This window comes from Schistocerca nitens, chromosome 4 (assembly GCF_023898315.1).
Source record: "Schistocerca nitens isolate TAMUIC-IGC-003100 chromosome 4, iqSchNite1.1, whole genome shotgun sequence".
Classification (NCBI taxonomy): Eukaryota; Metazoa; Arthropoda; class Insecta; order Orthoptera; family Acrididae; genus Schistocerca; species Schistocerca nitens.
The window spans coordinates 854,474,615-854,494,457 of record NC_064617.1 but is presented as its reverse complement, the minus strand read 5'-3'; the positions used below and the strand labels follow the sequence as shown (position 1 = coordinate 854,494,457).

The following is a 19,843-nucleotide window of genomic DNA, read 5'->3' as shown; positions in this document are numbered from 1 at the left end:
GATAGTGAAATGCAGACTGCGGTCAAGGGTTTCTCACTTATGAGCTCACATGTAGCAGATGATGTTGCCACTGACCCAGTTCTCCACCAGGTGGTTCAGTTTGTTCAACAGAGATGGCAAGATAAACTGCCAGGTCAGGCTTTGGACCCCCTGCACAACTATTTTTCCTTATGGTATCACCTCTCTGTTTTTGAAAGTGTTTTGCTGTTGTCCACAGAAGACTTCCCTCCCAGTGTAGTCATTACTGTCGTGTTACAGTGCAAGGTTCTACATCTTCTCCATCAAGGCCATTAGGGACTTTCGTGCACTGAACTGTTAGCTATGAGAATGTTTTTGGCCATGGATGGCGAAATCGTCCTTTTTACTGCAGCTTGTAAGCAGTGTGCCCAACAACAGGCGGCTCCCAAGGTGTCTCTGGCGCCCAGGCCCACTCCATGCCAGCCCCGTGAACACATTCATGTTGACTCTGTGGACCCCTTCTTGAATTCCTATTGGCTCCTGGTTGCGGATGCATTTTCCCTGTTTTCTCACATTCTCCGGTGTGCATCAACATCGTCTGAGGTTACAATTCATAAGCTTTTGAAAGTTTTTTTCTAGTTTCTGATAAAGGCCCCAGTTCATTTCTCATGCCTTTCAATTCTTTTGTTCCCATCACGGCATTGATCACGTTATGGCTCTGCCATTCCACTCTCAGTCACATGGTGAGGTGGATAACCAGTCCGTATGTTCGAGTCTCAAATGAAAAAGTTTGTTGTGGGTTCTGAGTTGCTCCACAGCTGGCATCCGTGCAGCTCCTCCAACTTCTGTGGCCTGTGTTGCAACTGCAACAGTTGGCTGCATCCGCCTGCTCCATGCTGGGATCGCCTTTGGGGTGCGATGGTTTGATTGCTGGCAAAAGTGGATTACACCCACCGTTGTCCATTTCTGGGGACACCACCTGTGTGATGTCTTATGGCCAATGGGCTCCACTTTTATCAGTTGGGCCCCTGCTTGCCACTGGAAGATGCCGTTTGGCAAGTGCAGCCCCCATCGCCGCAGCCCACCCCGCCACCCTCTGCCTAAAGCCTGTTGTCGCTTGTTGTGGAGGTGCCCCCATCCCATTGGCTGGCTCCTCCACATGCAGGGGCCTGGGGTTCCAGCTTTCCAGAGCTGGGCGCCAGTCCTGGGTCCATTGCCGCAGCCTGCTGTTCCATTCAGGTCGCCTCCACAGGCCCCCTCTCCCCAGCTGTATCAGCTATTGATGACAGTGGGTCCAGTCCCACCACCTCTGCAGCGGGACAAGCCTACTGATGATTACGACGTGAAGGTGATGGCACCCTCCTTTTTGATGCTGTTGTCGGGCACCATGTGGGCCTACCACCCTTGGGCCTGCATATGTCCCCGTGCGTTCCACCCCTATGCGCAGGTAACTATCTGGCACATCGTCCTGCGCTCTACATCAGCACCAGCCGCCGCTGCTCCCCATCCGATAGATATGTCACTCGTTGGGTCGCCAGTTTCTCCTCCATCATCTGGCTGGCCATTTTGCATGAGGGAGAGGGGTGTTATACCCTGTGCCTAGTGTGTTGAATGTGAGTGTGCCAAGTACATGTTTTAACTGGTCACCAATGGTATTAGTGCAGGCCAGCTGCCTGTGGGAGGTGTGCACATGGCAAGGACTCCACAGTGCTGTCTGCCGATGAGTCACACATTTATATGTGTGGAGCAGCACTAACTGGGTCTTCTTGTATGCCCTTCCAGTGTGCCATTCACATCAGTGTACTGTATCTTATTACATAGGGATTCGTGAGAGTCTGTTTTCCGTTATTCTACATCTACATTTACATCTACATTTATACTCCGCAAGCCACCCAACGGTGAGTGGTGGAGGGCACTTTACGTGCCACCGTCATTACCTCCCTTTCCTGTTCCAGTCGCGTATGGTTTGCGGGAAGAACGACTGTCTGAAAGCCTCCGTGCGCACTCTAATCTCTCTAATTTTACATTCGTGATCTCCTCGGGAGGTATAAGTAGGGGGAAGCAATATATTCGATACCTCATCCAGAAACGCACCCTCTCGAAACCTGGCGAGCACGCTACAACGCGATGCAGAGCGCCTCTCTTGCAGAGTCTGCCACTTGAGTTTGTTAAACATCTCCGTAACGCTATCACGGTTACCAAATAACCCTGTGACGAAACGCACCACTCTTCTTTGGATCTTCTCTATCTCCTCCGTCAACCCGATCTGGTACGGATCCCACACTGATGAGCAATACTCAAGTATAGGTCGAACGAGTGTTTTGTAAGCCACCTCCTTTGTTGATGGACTACATTTTCTAAGGACCCTCCCAATGAATCTCAACCTGGTACCTGCCTTACCACCAATTAATTTCATATGATCATTCCACTTCAAATCGTTCCGCACGCATACTCCCAGATATTTTACAGAAGTAACTGCTACCAGTGTTTGTTCCGCTATCATATAATCATACAATAAAGGATCCTTCTTTCTATGTATTCACAATACATTACATTTGTCTATGTTAAGGGTCAGTTGCCACTCCCTGCACCAAGTGCCTATCCGCTGCAGATCTTCCTGCATTTCGCTACAATTTTCTAATGCTGCAACTTCTCTGTATACTACAGCATCATCCGCGAAAAGCAGCATGGGACTTCCGACACTATCTAATAGGTCATTTATATATGAGGGCCATTCAGAAAGTAACCTCCGGTTGATTTAAAAAAATACACCAAGTTAAATAAAAATATTTTAATATATACATCTTACAACTACATCTTTGCACTATTTTTCTACATAGTCTCCATAGCGATTGAGGCACTTATCGTATCTCTTCACAAGCTTTGAAATTCCTTCTGCATAAAAATCACCCGCTTGTGCCTTGTGCCAGCCTGTGACCGCATCTTTGAGCTCTTCGTCGTCATCAAACCGCTGTGACCCGAGCCATTTCTTCAAATGCATGAAGAGGTGATAATCACTTGGCGCCAGGTCTGGGCTGTAAGGTGGATGGTTGATAACGACCCACTTGAAGGACTCAAGAAGGGCCGTTGTTCTGCGAGCAGAGTGAGGACGGGCGTTATCGTGCAAAAAGACGATACCGGAAGTCAGCATACCACGGCGTTTGTTCTGTATAGCCCGTCGTAACTTTTTTATTGTTTCACAGTACACGTCTTGATTAATGGTCGTACCACGTTCCATGAATTCAACCAACAACACCCCTTTGGCATCCCAAAACACCATTGCCATCAGTTTTCTGGCAGAAAAATCTTGCGAGGCTTTTCTTGGTTTGGTAGGCGAATTTGAATGTGCCCGCATCTTTGATTGTTCTTTTGTCTCAGGGTTCACCTACTTAATCCAGGTTTCGTCACCGGTCACGATTCTGTTTAACAATGGTTCTCCTTCGTCCTCATAACGTGACAGAAAGTCTAATGCAGAGGCCATTCTTTGAGTTTTGTGGTGGTCGGTAAGAATTTTGGGCACCCATTGTGCACAGAACTTACGGTAACCCAATCTTGCTGTCACTATCTCGTACAAGAGAGTCTTAGAAATCTGTGGAAAACCAGTAGACAACTCCGACATTGAGAAACGTCGATTTTCACGAACTTTTGCATCAACTGTCTGAACGAGTTCGTCAGTCACCAATGATGGTCTACCACTCCTCTCTTCATCATGAACGTTTTCTCGTCCACTTTTAAATAAACGTACCCATTCACGGACAACTCCTTCACTCATAACTCTTGGTCCATACACGGCACAAAGCTCACGATGAATAGCTGCTGCAGAATATCCTTTGGCTGTAAAAAACCTTATGACAGCACGCACTTCACATTTGGCGGGGTTTTCTATTGCAGCACACATTTCAAACTGCCACAAAAACTAAACTCGCGCAGGTACGACGTTCACTCGACCACGGCTTGATGCCAACTGACCTGTTGAGTGCGTGAACGCACAGATGGCGTCGCTACTCCCCCCACAACCCGCACTGTGACCAATCGGAGGTTACTTTCTGAACCGCCCTCGTATATTGTGAAAAGCAATGGTCCCATAACACTCCCCTGTGGCACGCCAGAGGTTACATTAACGTCTGTAGACGTCTCTCCATTGATAACAATATGCTGTGTTCTGTTTGCTAAAAACTCTTCAATCCAGCCACACAGCTGGTCTGATATTCCGTAGGCTCTTACTTTGTTTATCAGGCGACAGTGCGGAACTGTATCGAACACCTTCTGGAAGTCAAGAAAAATAGCATCTACCTGGGAGCCTGTATCTAATATTTTCTGGGTCTCATGAACAAATAAAGCGAGTTGGGTCTCACACGATCGCTGTTTCCGGAATCCATGTTGATTCCTACATAGTAGATTCTGGGTTTCCAAAAACGACATGATACTCGAGCAAAAAACATGTTCTAAAATTCTACAACAGATCGACGTCAGAGATATAGGTCTATAGTTTTGCGCATCTGCTCGACGACCCTTCTTGAAGACTGGGACTACCTGCGCTCTTTTCCAATCATTTGGAATCTTCCGTTCCTCTAGAGACTTGTGGTACAAGGCTGTTAGAAGGGGGGCAAGTTTTTTCGCATACTCTGTGTAGAATTGAATTGGTATCCCATCAGGTCCAGTGGACTTTGCTCTGTTGAGTGATTCCAGTTGCTTTTCTATTCCTTGGACACTTATTTCGATGTCAGCCATTTTTTCGTCTGTGCGAGGATTTAGAGAAGGAACTGCAGTGTGGTCTTCCTCTGTGAAACAGCTTTGGAAAAAGGTGTTTAGTATTTCAGCTTTACGCGTGTCATCCTCAGTTTCAATGCCATCATCATCCCGGAGTGTCTGGATATGCTGTTTCGAGCCACTTACTGATTTAACGTAAGACCAGAACTTCCTAGGATTTTCTGTCAAGTCGGTACATAGAATTTTACTTTCGAATTCACTGAATGCTTCACGCATAGCCCTCCTTATGCTAACTTTGACATCGTTTAGCTTCTGTTTGTCTGAGAGGTTTTGGCTGCGTTTAAACTTAGAGTGAAGCTCTCTTTGCTTTCGCAGTAGTTTCCTAACTTTTTTGTTGTACCACGGTGGGTTTTTCCCGTCCCTCACAGTTTTACTCGGCACGTACCTGTCTAAAACGCATTTTACGATTGCCTTGAACTTTTTCCATAAACACTCAACATTGTCAGTGTCAGAACAGAAATTTTCGTTTTGATCTGTTAGGTAGTCTGAAATCTGCCGTCTATTACTCTTGCTATACAGATAAACCTTCCTCCCTTTTTTTTTATATTCCTACTAACTTCCATATTCAGGGATGCTGCAACGGCCTTATGATCACTGATTCCCTGTTCTGTACATACAGAGTCGAAAAGTTCGGGTCTGTTTGTTATCAGTAGGTCCAAGATGTTATCTCCACGAGTCGGTTCTCTGCTTAATTGTTCGAGGTAATTTGCGGATAGTGCACTTAGTATAATGTCACTCGATGCTCTGTCCCTACCACCTGTGCTAAACATCTGAGTGTCCCAGTCTATATCTGGTAAATTGAAATCTCCACCTAAGACTATAACATGCTGAGAAAATTTATGTGAAATGTATTCCAAATTTTCTCTCAGTTGTTCTGCCACTAATGCTGCTGAGTCGGGAGGTTGGTAAAAGGAGCCAATTATTAATTGTTTAGTGCTTCATGAATAAAGCCATATTTGTTTCACTTGGACCAATCTCTTGTATTATATGGTTACTACAACATCCCCGTGGCAAAGATGGAGTACTAACTTTGGAATAGAAAACATAAGGTCACATTGGCAAACTGCTTCATAAGAATAGGGAACCTTAAAATATGGGATTCTATAGGAGTCAGTACTTGGTCCTCTCTTGTTCTTGCCTTACGTAAATAACTTTAAAGGACTGTTCATAAACTGTAATTTTGACTGACAGCAGAAGCATACTGCTCAAGGTTCCAACACAGATTAGACAATAGCTGAATACACCTACAAATGGTTCACCTCAAAAGGCAATCTAACAATTCATATTTCACATTTTCAAACAAGCACAAATAACCTTGTAGGAGAAATACACATTAATTGTAATACAATAAGAGAAACATACTGTGGAATATTCTTTGAGGTCAATCAGGATAATATGTTAAAATAGTATCAACACATAAATATGGTAATCAAATGGCTTAGTATGTATCAATTTTTTATCTTAAGACAACAATTAGTTTATATTTCCATGTAGTATCATGTAATTATCACCTGGGTCACACAGCTAAAGTATTTACCTTCACAAAAAGTGAGGAGTATGAATATTATGTAAAATTAATAAGTGCACATGTTGCACAGATCTTGAGCCAAACCTATTTTTTATTTTTATTTTACAGGTCTAGTTCCACAGGACCAAACTGAAGAGCAAATTTTCATGGTCATGGAATGTGTCAGTACACGAAACTACAACACAAAAGTAATAACAGATAACATAAAATGTTTATGAATCCTAAAAAGACATCAAGCTATAAGTTTTTGTAAATGCAATCAACAATATAACACTCGAATCAGCTTAATTTTTCAAGGAATTCCTCGACAGAATAGAAGCAGTGACCCCTGAGAAAGCTCTTCAGTTTAGATTTGAAAGTGCATCGATTATTGCTAAAATTTCTGCATTCTTGTGGTACCTTATTGAAAATGGATGCAACAGAATACTGCAGACCTTTCTGCACAAGAGACAAGGAAGTGTGATCCAAATGCAGATTGGATTTCTACCTTGTATTAACTGAGTGAAAGCTGCTAATTCTTGGGAATAAATTGACACTGTTAAGAAGAAACGACATATATACTGAGAGGCCAGTGTCAGAAGACCCAGACTAATGAACAGTGGTCTACAAGAAGTTCATGAACTTACACCACTTACTGCTTGAACTATCTATTTCTGAGCCAAAAATACCCTGTGAGAATGGGAAGAGTCACCCCAAAATATAATACCACACATCATAAGTGAAAGAAAATAATGAAAGTAAACTACTTTTCAGGTCAAACTATCACTTACTTCTGATACTGTTCTAACAGTAAAAATGAAACATATGACTCTATGCTCCATACCCTATCATCCACACTGGAGTTTTTATGGAAGATTTTTTTGAATTTTTAGGATTCATTTAACTTCTAATGACGTTATTTACCATAAAACTGTAACACTACAAGGAGAATGATTTGCTGGCCAGTTCTTCCTGTCTCTAGGAAGTGAAATTTCAAGCACTGCCAACAGAAATACTTCAAAGAAGAAAAAACTTTACCTAGCTTTTCGAACTTCTATGTACTTTCCTCAGGAATGAAAGGGGATGTTAGAAGGGAAGAGCAGTCACTCAGATTTTAGGCTGTGAGAGACCTTCATGTTATAAGAACAAGGGGAGACAAAAATAATGAGAGAAGGATACAAGGTAGTAGGAAACTGACAGATGGATTAAGATGTCTTATTCTTTCTAACTGATGAAATCCCCTGTTATAACGTCAAGTTTAACAAATATATTTCAGAACAACACAACACATATAAGTCACAGAGTAAGTTGACAAGCAAGACATGTGTACACATTAGCATTCCAATGAGCACTGAGTCCCAGTCTAGCGGCCGCTGCTCGGCTGGCCACTTAGGTGGTGCAGTTGCTGCATGGCTGGCAGACAGTGCCGCATGTAGAGGATGCGCGTAATTGTGCGGCGGTGCTTTGAATGATCGGCGAGTCACAACACTTTTCCCCCTTTTGAAATTGTTGCACTGGTCTTGATGGAGGTGTCCTGGAAATGGCTAACGTCCATAGGCATTGGTTGACTCGCCGTAAAGTCTCGAGGAGGAGGCTTCCCGTACGGACAGAAGTGTCCCCGATGATAAGGGATCGAGATGACAGGAGACGTAGGGGTAAAATCTGCTGGGGCCCCCTGCACCAATCTGCCCGTTGCGGCAATTCCAGTTGATATGACAGGAGACATGGGCGATGTGTTGGCATCCGTTGGATGGGGAGGCGAGTAGACTTGCTCTGACAGAGGATGGTCATCCGGTTCCTGCATAGGTAAGTCTCCTGGTGGCGTCCGTTCTTGTGCTGGCATCGCGATGATGGTGAGAGGGCTGCGTTGTGAGTATTGAGAGATGCCAAGATCCCGAGCATCAGGTAGGGCTGGGCTCCATTTTGGCCGCCTGCCATATCCCCGTACCCAGACGAGGTCGTCGGTGGTGAACCGGTCAAGGGAAGGCACCCGCGGCCGTGAGGTGGGAGGCCGCAGAAGATGAAGTAGCGTGCGGGGCTGTCGGCCATGTAAGAGCTCAGCCGGGCTGTGGTCGCCCATGGGGTTGAAATGGTAAGACGCCAGAAACTGGAGAAGTGCATCAGCAGCAGCAGAAGAAGTCAGAAGTTTCCGCATCTGAGCCTTAAACATGTGGACCAGTCGTTCCGCCTCTCCGTTGGATTGTGGATGGAACAGCGTGGCCGTGACATGCATAACGCCGTGACGAGCACAAAAATCCGCAAATTCAGAAGAGGCAAATTGCGGACCATTATCAGTAACAAGAGTAGAGGGGAGGCCTTCCAAAGAAAAAATGTGGGCGAGAGCACTGGTGGTTGCTGTGGTGGTAGGCGACATGGAACGGACAATGAAAGGAAAGTTAGAGTAGGCATCAATTACAAGGAGCCAATAAGTACCTAAAAAGGGTCCCGCAAAGTCAGCATGAATGTGCTCCCAGGGCTTCTCAGGCGAAGGCCACGGTGACAAAGATGACTTCGGTGCAGTGGCCTGTGACGCACAAGGGCCGTGGGCAGCGACCATGTGTGCTATTTCAGAGTCGATGCCAGGCCAGTACACATGACGGCACGCCAGAGATTTTGTGCGAGACACACCCCAGTGCCCTTGGTGAAGGAGGCGCAAGACCGAAGCACGCAAAGACGCAGGTACCACAACACGCAGCGAAGCATTGTCAGTGGAAAGGAGGATAACACCATCCCTAGCCGTGAGGCAGTAGCGCAAAGCGTAGTAGTTCCGCAACGGATCAGAAGTCTTAGCGGACGGCCGGTCTGGCCAACCCTTCTGAATACAGCGTAAAACCCGGGAGAGGGTAGGGTTAGAACTCTTAGCAGCCGCCAGCCTGTCCCTAGTGATGGGGAACCCATCCACAACCCACTGCTCGGCAACATCCAGGTGGAAACACTAAAGTTCGTCCCTATCGAATGCCTGATCAGGACCCATGGGAAGGTGAGACAGAGCATCAGCATTTGCATGTTGAGCCGTTGGCCGGAAATGAATCTCATAATTGAAACAGGACAAGTAAAGAGCCCAACGCTGGAGGCGGTGTGCAGCCTTGTCGGGAAGTGACGTTGATGGATGAAACAAGGAAACAAGTGGTTTGTGATCCGTAACAAGGTGAAATTTTGAGCCATAGAGCAAAACACCAAACTTATGAAGAGCATAAATAATGGCCAAAGCTTCTTTTTCAATTTGAGAATACTTTTGTTGGGCATCTGTGAGCGTTTTGGAGGCATAAGCAATGGGTTGTTCCGAACCGTCAGAAAAACGGTGCGCAAGGACTGCACCGGCCCCGTATTGAGAGGCGTCTGTGGCAAGAACAAGATGTTGGCCAGGTCGATAAGTAGCCAGGCACCGGGCCTGTTTCAGCATAGTCTTCAATTTCTGGAAAGCCGCATCGCATGACGCTTACCAGTGAAAAGGCATGTTTTTATGCAACAGGCGATGCAACGGCTGAGCCACCGAAGCCGCAGACGGTAAAAAGTTGTGATAGTATGCCATTTTCCCCAAGAAGGCCTGCAATAACAATAAAAATACAACAGTTTATATGTACAACAATTATTTATAAAATACAGGTAGGAAGATAGAGAAAAATAAACAAACAGCAAGATAATTCTCCTCATATTCCATGGAGAGCCCAGTCAGCACTTTTGACTGTTGTTTTGTTACAGTATGTGATCAAAAGTATCCGGACATCCCCAAAATCATACGTTTTTCATATTAGGTGCATTGTGCTGCCACCTACTGCCAGGTCCTCCATATCAGCAATTTCAGTAGTCACTAGATGTCGTGAGAGAGCAGAATGGGGCACTCTGCGGATCTCACGGACTTTGAACGTGGTCAGGTGACTGGGTGCCACTTGTGTCACATCTATACGCGAGATTTCCACTCTCCTAAACATTTATGCAATGTTTCTGTTGTGATGTTTCTGATGTGATAGTGAAGTGGAAATGCGAAGGGACACACACTGCACAATAGCATACAGGTCGACCTCTTCTGTTGACTGGCAGAGACCGCCAACAGTTGAAGCGTGTCGTAATATTTAATAGGCAGACATCTATACAGACCATCACACAGGAATTCCAAACTGCATCACGATCCACTGAAAGTACTATGACAGTTAGGCAGGAGGTGAGGAAACTTGGATTTCATGGTCGAGCGGCTGCTCATAAGCCACACATCATGCCGGTAAATGCCAAACGATGCCTGACTTGGTGTATGAAGGATAAACATTGGATGACTGAACAGTGGAAAAATGTTGTGTGAAGTGATGAATCATGGTACACAATGTGGCAATCCAATGGCAGGGTGTGGGTATGGCGAATGACCGATGAACATCATCTGCCAGCATGTGTAGTGCCAACAGTAAAATTCGGAGGCGGTGGTGAGAGCAATTTGGGGATGGTGACTGCATCTTTCAACACGATCTAGCACCTGTTCATAATGCAAGGCCTGTGTAGGAGTGATTACATGACAATAACATCCCTGTAATGGGCTGGTCTGCACAGATTCCTGGCCTGAATCCTATAGAACATCTTTGGGATGTTTTGGAACACCGACTTCATGCCAGGCTTCACTGGCCGACATCGATATCTCTCCTCAGTGCAGCACTCCGTGAAGAATGGGCTGCCATTCCCCAAGAAGCCTTCCAGCACCTGATTGAACATATGCCTTTGAGAGTGGAAGCTTTCATGAAGGCTAAGGGTGGACCAACACCATATTGAATTCTAGCATTACCGATGGACGGCGCAACGAACTTGTAAGTCATTTTCAGCCAGGTGTCCGGATACTTTTGATCACATAGTGTAGCTGCAGCAAGATCACCAATAGAACATGAATCTGGCCAATTCCTGCAGACTATCAAATGTTGTTGGTCCTGCAGGTCACCACATTGGCAAATTTCATCACAACCACTGAAGCTCCATTTCCTGAAGTTGACTTTGCACCATGAACCTCATTTCTGAGCCTGTTCGGATCTTCCATGTCCCATAACGCAGCTGTGAGCCTCTGGCTGGTTCTTATCAGACATTTGCTTGGTATGCCTCAGGGAAAGAACCTCACCAAAGTTCCACTCAGTGGGTTCCAGGGGATGAGGTAAGTGCTGTAGTTTTCTGCGTGGAGCTCTTTCTTGATCTGAGTGTTGGTCATTGAGGCATGTCCGGGATCAGTTTGCTGCTGTTTCTTCTTCTCCACTTTTGCAGCAGCTTTCCTCTGAACTCCTGGTGGTGCTATACCTATAGTTTGGTACAGTTTACTGACAGGAATTGGTCATAGACAGCCTGTCACAATGTGTTCAGTCTCAAGCAAAGCTGTGTCAATTTGTCTGGCATGTACAGACTTCACCAGCCTGGAGCGCAATATTCCACTGTGGAGAAGCATAGAGCCAGGGCAGTTGTTGAAAGCACTTTTGGTTGAGCATCCCACGTGATTCCTGTATGGTTATGGATGATGTTCCATTCAGATACTTTGAGCTTCACTTCTTCATAGCATGCTCCGAATATAAGGGAACGGTCCATCTTCACTCCAAGGAATTTGTGAGTTTTGCAAGTTAGTAGTTGTTCTCCTCTCCAAGTGATGTTCAATTTTCTTTTAGCTTCCCTATTTTGTAAGCAGAATGCACAAACTTGTATCTTTCCATGATTTAGCTTCAGATGGTTAGCATCACAGTACTAGCCCAAAGGTTTTGCCCTGGGCAGCAATTGCTGTATTGTCAGCATAAATAAATGCTCTAGTTCCAAGGCTGATTGGTTGGTTGTTAGTGTAGATATCCTACAGCAGCAGAGACAACACACTTCCCAGAGATAGACCACTTTTCTGAATCCTCCATAGATTTGTATTATTTTGCAATGTGACGAAGCATCTCCAATTTTGCAGCAAGCATTGGGTGAACTGTGTTAAGCAATAATCCTTTGGGACTGAATATACTTTTCTAACAACTTTTTATGGTTGACTGTATCATAAGCTGCTGTGAGGTCAATAAATGTCATCTCTGTGACTTGACCTCTTTCAAAACCATTAAGGATCTGCCCACAACAAGACTTTCCTCAGTGAAAGCCTGACTGCTCTTTTATGAGGCTTTTGTCAACATGCTCTGATATCCTATTTAGAATCAGCCTTTTTCAGTCTAGAGATGTAAAACTGGACTAAAGTTTTTGGTTCTATTTGCTTTCTCCCATGCTTTATAAGTGCTAATACATTGGCTCTGCACCAAATCTCAGGAATTCACAGTTTTAAAACACAGGCCTTCATAAAATTTAACATCCACTGTTCTGCAACAGGTCCAAACATTTTAATTTGTTCTGTTCATAGTTTGAATAATCCTGCAGCTGTATTGTTCTTCATAGACTTGAATACTATAACCAGTTTGTTTAAGGTGAAAGTAGTACCAAGGTAATCTTTCTCATCAGCACATCTCAGGGAGTTTGGAGTTTTCAGATCTTCCTTTTATCTTACCATTCAGAAGCAACTGATGGGCTTTTTGGTCAGGAGTTATCTTCAAGATATCGCAAATGGCTGGGTCATTGTTAAGGGTCTTCAATAATTTCCATGCTTTCCAGCTATTCTGTTTCATATCTAGATTTGATATTACACCACCAACACTTTTTTTTACTTCTGGAAGTTGATATGGTATGCAGGATTGTATTGTCAGAAAATGGGTCATTGTAAAATAGTTGTTTATACCTCTCAAACTGTGAGAGATGACTCAAACAGATTTAACAAATCCACCATACATCTTCAGAGATGGGTTGAGTTAATGACTTCTATGTCACGTTCTTGTGTGAATTTCTCCCATTGTGTTTTATTACAGTTAAATTATCTTTTGAGATGGACAACCTCTGGTTTCACAACTGCTTCAACAGAACAAATTATAGGCCGATGCTGTGTTCATGGGATTGGCTAACCAACATTCTACTTTACTTGCTGGGCAAGATGTTCACTGACAAAAAATTTATCTGGATTATATCCCAGATCTGGCACTGTTGAAGGATAGTGGCAGCTTTGGGTCATGTAATAACACCAATACCATCTATTCAATCCAGTCTTCCAGTTTTCCTCCATTTTTATTGGTTTCTCTGTAGCCCTATGATGTACAGTGCCAGTTAAAGTCATCAGTTACTAGTTTAGTTGACTATGAGTGGAAGTTAGATTGTTCCTTGAAGCTGAAGTTAGTGTTAGGTGTTGTATATACAGATCTCAATATGTATGACTGGATCTCAACCATCAGGACCTCTATGTCATTATCTTACGTAACCTGATGTTTAGGCCACGATGTGCAAACATTGCACTAACATACACTGTATTTGGGCTTTCAGCGATGAGATTCATTCCATTTATTTTTGGTCTTCAATCATTTGGACATCTGTAGGTCTCTTGTATTAAGAGAAAATCACAGGCTGTTTGTTTACATATGTAAAACTATAAAACTTCTTGATCAGATGAAATCAGTCAATATTAACTGCTGTACGATCTAGTTGCAAAACAAAATATGGCTGAACTAGAACTATATTCTAAATACATCAATAGCTGTATTAAATTACACAAGAGGAACTGTGGACTGAATAAAGCCTCAAGGAAACTGCATATGGAACCATAGAAAGAAGACAGGTGAAAGTTGAGTGAACAGGTCACCCATGTGATGATGCCCTATTAAATTGTTGCTGTCAAGAGCTGCACCTTAATCTGGGGTGAAAACTACATATGAGGTCTGTTCAGAAAATTCTAGGACTTTGTCCACAAAATTTTTCTATGCTTACCTTTTACTTATTGTGCATGGTCTCCTTTGAAATACTCTCCTCCACAATTGATGCACTGCTCCCAAAGCTGTTTTCACTTCCAGAAGCAGTCTTGGTACACCTCTTGCTGGATCGTGCATAGTGCCACCTGCTAATTTTCTTTTACCTCATCTGTCGTTGCAAATCTTCATCCTTTCGATGGGGTTTTCAACTGCGGAAATAAAAAAAAAAAGTCTGCGGGGGCCAGGTCTGGAGAGTACAGAGGACAGGGCAGCACAGTGATTTAATTTTTTGTGCAATAGTCATACACCAAGAGGGATGAATGTGCAGGTGCATTATCATGATGCAAGAGCCATGAAATGTCTTGCCTCACTTCAGGCCATTTCCTTCCCACATTTTCTCGCAGGGGGGTGGGGGTACCTCAGTCTCAACATCATAGCCTTACTTAGACCCACATCTCATCACCAGTTATGATTCCCTTAAGGAACATCTTGTTCTCATTTGTGCAATCCACAAACTCTTAACAGATTGTGAGGTGAAGGTCTTTCTGGTCTTGACTCATGGACCATAGGATGATGAACTTGGTGCCAACATGATGCATTTCAAGCTGCTGTGTCAGGATTTCATGACATGATCCAATTGAAATGTAACATTCTTCTGCAATCTCTCGGACAGTCGGTCTTCGATAGGCATGCACAATTTTGTCGACATTCCTAACATGAGTATCATCAGCATACATTGAAGAACATCCTGAATGAGGGTCACTTTTAACTTCTGTCAAGCAATTTTTAAACTGTGCGAACCATTCGTAACACCAATTATGGCTTAAACACTCATCACCGTAGGCTTCCTGCATCATTTAGTGTGTCTCTGTAAAAGTTTCCTCAAGTCTGATGCAGACACGTTGCTCCTCTAATTCTGCCATCTTGAAATTCGCAAACCGTACGACACAACATTCTACTCAACACAGCATTGAACAATAAGTAGCAGATATACAACGAAACTTCTGGCAGTTAAACATTAAACACAGGCATGTGCAGGGATGCCAGCCACATTCTACTCCAGCACACCATTGGTGCGAAATTATGAATGTTCCAGAATTTTTTGAACAGACCTCATACAACTGAAGTGTATCACAGCTTCAGCCTTCAGTTCTAAAGTGTGATTTTTCTTCAATGTGTGTTAGTTGCATGTTATGCTTTCCCAAGTATCTCAGTACATCAGTGGCTGGGGTGGGTCTCAAAATTTTTATGTAATTTGGTGGTCTTTAACGACATTTTTCTTTACTTTAATTTTCATGCAAATCTGCACAGCAGCAACTTAATTAGAGACAAAATTTATGTGCAGATGAATGCAAGTGAATGAACTCTTTCTTGTTTTGATTCATACCAGCAGGAGACTCTTCTGAATAATCTTTTTACCGGTAGTTAACAGTTCATAGTCCACTGGAACAGGTTTTGGTCATATCCTATAAAAAGGTCAATGTGTGAAGCACACAACTTTCACCACCATAGCTTGCCAAAAGATCTTGGTAAGAATTTGAGAACATTCTGGTCCTATGTAAAATCACTAAGTGGGTCAAAGGTTTCTATCCAGTCACTCGTCAGCCAGTCTGGTGAGGCAATAGAAGTTAGTAAAAGGAAAGCTGAAGTTTTGAATTTCACATTTAAGAAATTATTCACCCAATACAATCATACAGAACTACTGTTACACAGACTCCCATATGGAGGACGTAGTAATAGGCATCCCTGGCGTAGAGAAGGAACTGAAAGAGTTGAAAACAAATAAGGTGCCAGGTCCAGATGGAATCCCAATTCAGTTTTACAATGAGCACTCTATGGCATTGACCCCTTACATAGCTTGCATTTATCACGACACTCTTGCACAGTGCATAGTCTCAAGTGACTGGAAAAAAAGTGTAGGTGACTCCAATACATAAGAAGTATAACAGAATGGATCCACAAAATTACAGAACAATATATTTACCATTGGTTTGCTACAGAATTCTTCAGCATACTCTAAGTTCGAGTATAAGGAATCTCCTTGAGACAGAAAAGCTTCTGTCTTCAAATCAGGACAGATTTAGAAAGCATTGCTTGTGCAAAACTCAGCTTGCCCTTTTCTCACGTAATATGCTGTGAACTATGGATGATGTTGTGGTGTATGGGAAGAGGCCATCATTGAGTGACTGCAGGAGGATACAAGATAACTTAGACAAAATTTCCAGTTGGTCTGATGAATGGTAACTTGCTCTAAATGTATAAAAAATTAGGGTAACACATGTGAGTAGGGAAAGCAGTACTGTAATATTCACTTACAGTGTTCACAGTGTGCTGCTTGACACAGTCATGTCAAGAAGCTCTTGTGGACTCTGGAGCATCATATTCAGTTATTTTGGAGAAGTACCGTCACCAGTTGCAGAAAACTGTATTTGTCAACAGCAAAACATCTCTGCTGAAGGTGGCTAATGGGAAATATGTAAAACTTACAGGAGGATGTATCATTCGTGTGGGTATAAGTGGCCATACACAACCCTTAGAATTCATCATCTTTCAAGAGTGTAGTCATGACGTCATTCTCGGATGGGACTTTTTGAAATCTTCTCAGGCAATTATAGATTGTGGTTGCTTGAAGATTATGCTAGACGAGATGAGATACTGTGGACAGGAAGATGCGCATCTGAGTGTGTGGAGACTATGTGTGCTGGATGAAGTGATCATTCCTGCAGTCAGTGCTAGAAAGGTAGCTGTAACGTGTCATGCCATGCATCAACCTATGAATCTTGTAGTGGAATATAAGAGAAGCATACCACTGAAGAACAACTTGATCATCCCAGCCTCTGTTGTCTCATTTAAGAATGGATTTGGTGAATTGTGGATAGTTAACTGTCACCGAGAACCGCAGATCTTTCCAAAACACATGTGTGTAGCAAACACTGAGCCATTAACTGAAGAACAGCTGAGCGTCATAGAAACCTCCCATGCCGAGTCTGTGGGTGAAATTAGTGCTACCACTACGAGACAAGATCTTCTAGCTCGACTATCACCAGATCTCACTAAGGAACAACAGAAGAAGCTACTTGCCATTTTTCAAGAGTACTCTGAACGTTTCAATCCACAGGAGAAGAGCAAATTAGACAAATCAACGGTGAAGCATAAGCCAGAGAGCATACTGTGTGTCAGCAATGGAATGTCGAATAATTCGCAACAAGGTAGAGAGAAAGATGAAGAATGACATCATTCAGCCTTCACAGAGCCAATGGTCATCACCAGTGGTCCTCGTCAGGAAGAAGGGTGGCAGTTGGCACTTCTGTGTTGATTACAGGAAGCTTAATAAGATACCTAAAAAGGACATTTACCCTCTTCCACAAATTGACAATACACTAGATTGAAACTTCCTGGCAGATTAAAACTGTGTGCCCGACTGAGACTCGAACTTGGGACCTTTGCCATTCGTGGGCAAGTGCTCTATCATCTGAGCTACCGAAGCACGACTCACGCCCGGTCCTCACAGCTTTACTTCTGCCAGTATCTCGTCTCCTACCTTCCAAACTTTACAGAAGCTCTCCTGCGAACCTTGCAGAACTAGCACTCCTGAAAGAAAGGATACTGCGGAGACATGGCTTAGCCACAGCCTGGGGGATGTTTCCAAAATGAAATTTTCACTCTGCAGCAGAATGTGCACTGATATGAAACTTCCTGGAAGTTTCATATCAGTGCACACTCTGCTGCAGAGTGAAAATCTCATTCTGAATACACTAGATTGTTTGAAGGGGGCTAAGTTTTTCTCAACCATGGACATGTACTTGGGATACTGGCAAATCGAAGTAGACGAGGCTGATCGTGAGAAAACTGCATTAACCACCCCCTAGGGCCTGTATGAGTTTAAGGTAATGCCATTTGGTTTATGCAATGCACCAGCAACTTTTGAACAGATGATGGATAATCTTCTACGTCCCCTGAAGTGGAGAATGTGTCTTTGTTATTTAGATGTCATTATAGTGTTCTCAGAGACATTTGATGAACATATAAAAAGACTGAGGGCCATTCTTAAGTGTCTCCAACAAGGCGGACTGAAACTTAATCCAAGAAAGTGTCTCTTTGGAGCAAAGGAAATCAAAATACTTGGGCACATTGTGTCAAATGAAGGTGTGTGGCTAGACCCAGAATAGGTGAGATCTATAATGGAATTTCCTATTCCTAAAAGTATTAGAGATATGAGACGCTCCCAGCTTCAGGCAGTGTTGGCTTCGGTCACACAGCTTGAGGCTGTTGCCAATGGGCATCACTGTGGGTGTCCGGATGGGGGTTTGTCGGGGACGGCCAGCTCGTCCCACGCATCCCCCGATCGGAGTACGACTGTGGTTGCCCGGGATACTGCCCGCATTGAGGCTGATCCCTCACCTGTGGTAGAGTGGGAGGTTGTCTCAAGGCGTGGCAGGGGGCGAAAGACATTCCGGAGGGCTGAACGGAAGGCCTCTCCAGTTTGTCTGACGAACCGGTTTCAGGCTCTGTCTCAGGCTGATACTGATCTTCGGCCTGACGTGGCTGCTTGTCCTGTTCCAGAGGTTGCCCCTCAGTCTGCAAGATCCGGGCGGTCGCAGAGGGTGGGCTTACTGGTAGTTGGGAGCTCCAACGTCAGGCGCGTAATGGGGACCCTTAGGGAAATGGCAGCAAGAGAGGGGAAGAAAACCAATGTGCACTCCGTGTGCATACCAGGGGGAGTCATTCCAGATGTGGAAAGGGTCCTTCCGGATGCCATGAAGGGTACAGGGTGCACCCATCTGCAGGTGGTCGCTCATGTCGGCACCAATGATGTGTGTCGCTACGGATCGGAGGAAATCCTCTCTGGCTTCCGGCGGCTATCTAATTTGGTGAAGACTGCCAGTCTCGCTAGCGGGATGAAAGCAGAGCTCACCGTCTGCAGCATCGTCGACAGGACTGACTGCGGACCTTTGGTACAGAGCCGAGTGGAGGGTCTGAATCAGAGGCTGAGACGGTTCTGCGACCATGTGGGCTGCAGATTCCTCGACTTGCGCCATAGGGTGGTGGGGTTTCGGGTTCCGCTGGATAGGTCAGGAGTCCACTACACGCAACAAGCGGCTACACGGGTAGCAGGGGTTGTGTGGCGTGGGCTGGGTGGTTTTTTAGGTTAGGTGGCCTTGGGCAAGTACAGAAAGGGCAACAGCCTCAACGGGTGCGGGGCAAAGTCAGGACATGCGGGGACCAAGCAGCAATCGGTATTGTAATTGTCAACTGTCGAAGCTGCGTTGGAAAAGTACCGGAACTTCAAGCGCTGATAGAAAACACAGAAGCTGAAATCGTTATAGGTACAGAAAGCTGGCTTAAGCCAGAGATAAATTCTGTCGAAATTTTTACAAAGGTACAGACGGTGTTTAGAAAGGATAGATTGCATGCAACCGGTGGTGGAGTGTTCATCGCTGTTAGTAGTAGTTTATCCTGTAGTGAAGTAGAAGTGGATAGTTCCTGTGAATTATTATGGGTGGAGGTTACACTCAACAACCGAGCTAGGTTAATAATTGGCTCCTTTTACCGACCTCCCGACTCAGCAGCATTAGTGGCAGAACAACTGAGAGAAAATTTGGAATACATTTCACATAAATTTTCTCAGCATGTTATAGTCTTAGGTGGAGATTTCAATTTACCAGATATAGACTGGGACATTCAGATGTTTAGGACGGGTGGTAGGTACAGAGCATCGAGTGACATTATACTGAGTGCACTATCCGAAAATTACCTCGAGCAATTAAACAGAGAACCGACTCGTGGAGATAACATCTTGGACCTACTGATAACAAACAGATCTGAACTTTTCGACTCTTTA

The 19,843-nt window shown here is 44.3% G+C and overlaps 1 protein-coding gene across 3 annotated transcripts in view; it reads right to left on the bottom strand.

The window, feature by feature from the left end:
- The window catches only part of LOC126253297 (kelch-like protein 28), a 153,997-nt gene that overhangs the window by 76,763 nt on the left and 57,391 nt on the right, over positions 1-19,843 (bottom strand). The window contains exons 1-2 of one of the 3 annotated variants that reach the window (XM_049954528.1): positions 14,021-14,195; positions 9,679-9,782 (exon numbers count right to left, since the gene is read on the bottom strand). The exons of 1 other annotated variant lie outside the window; for it this stretch is intronic. The gene's annotated coding sequence lies outside the window, so the exon portion shown is untranslated. Of the gene's footprint in view, positions 1-9,678; positions 9,783-14,020; positions 14,196-19,843 lie in introns of those variants that run through there. One more of the 3 variants, XM_049954529.1, reaches the window with a different exon arrangement.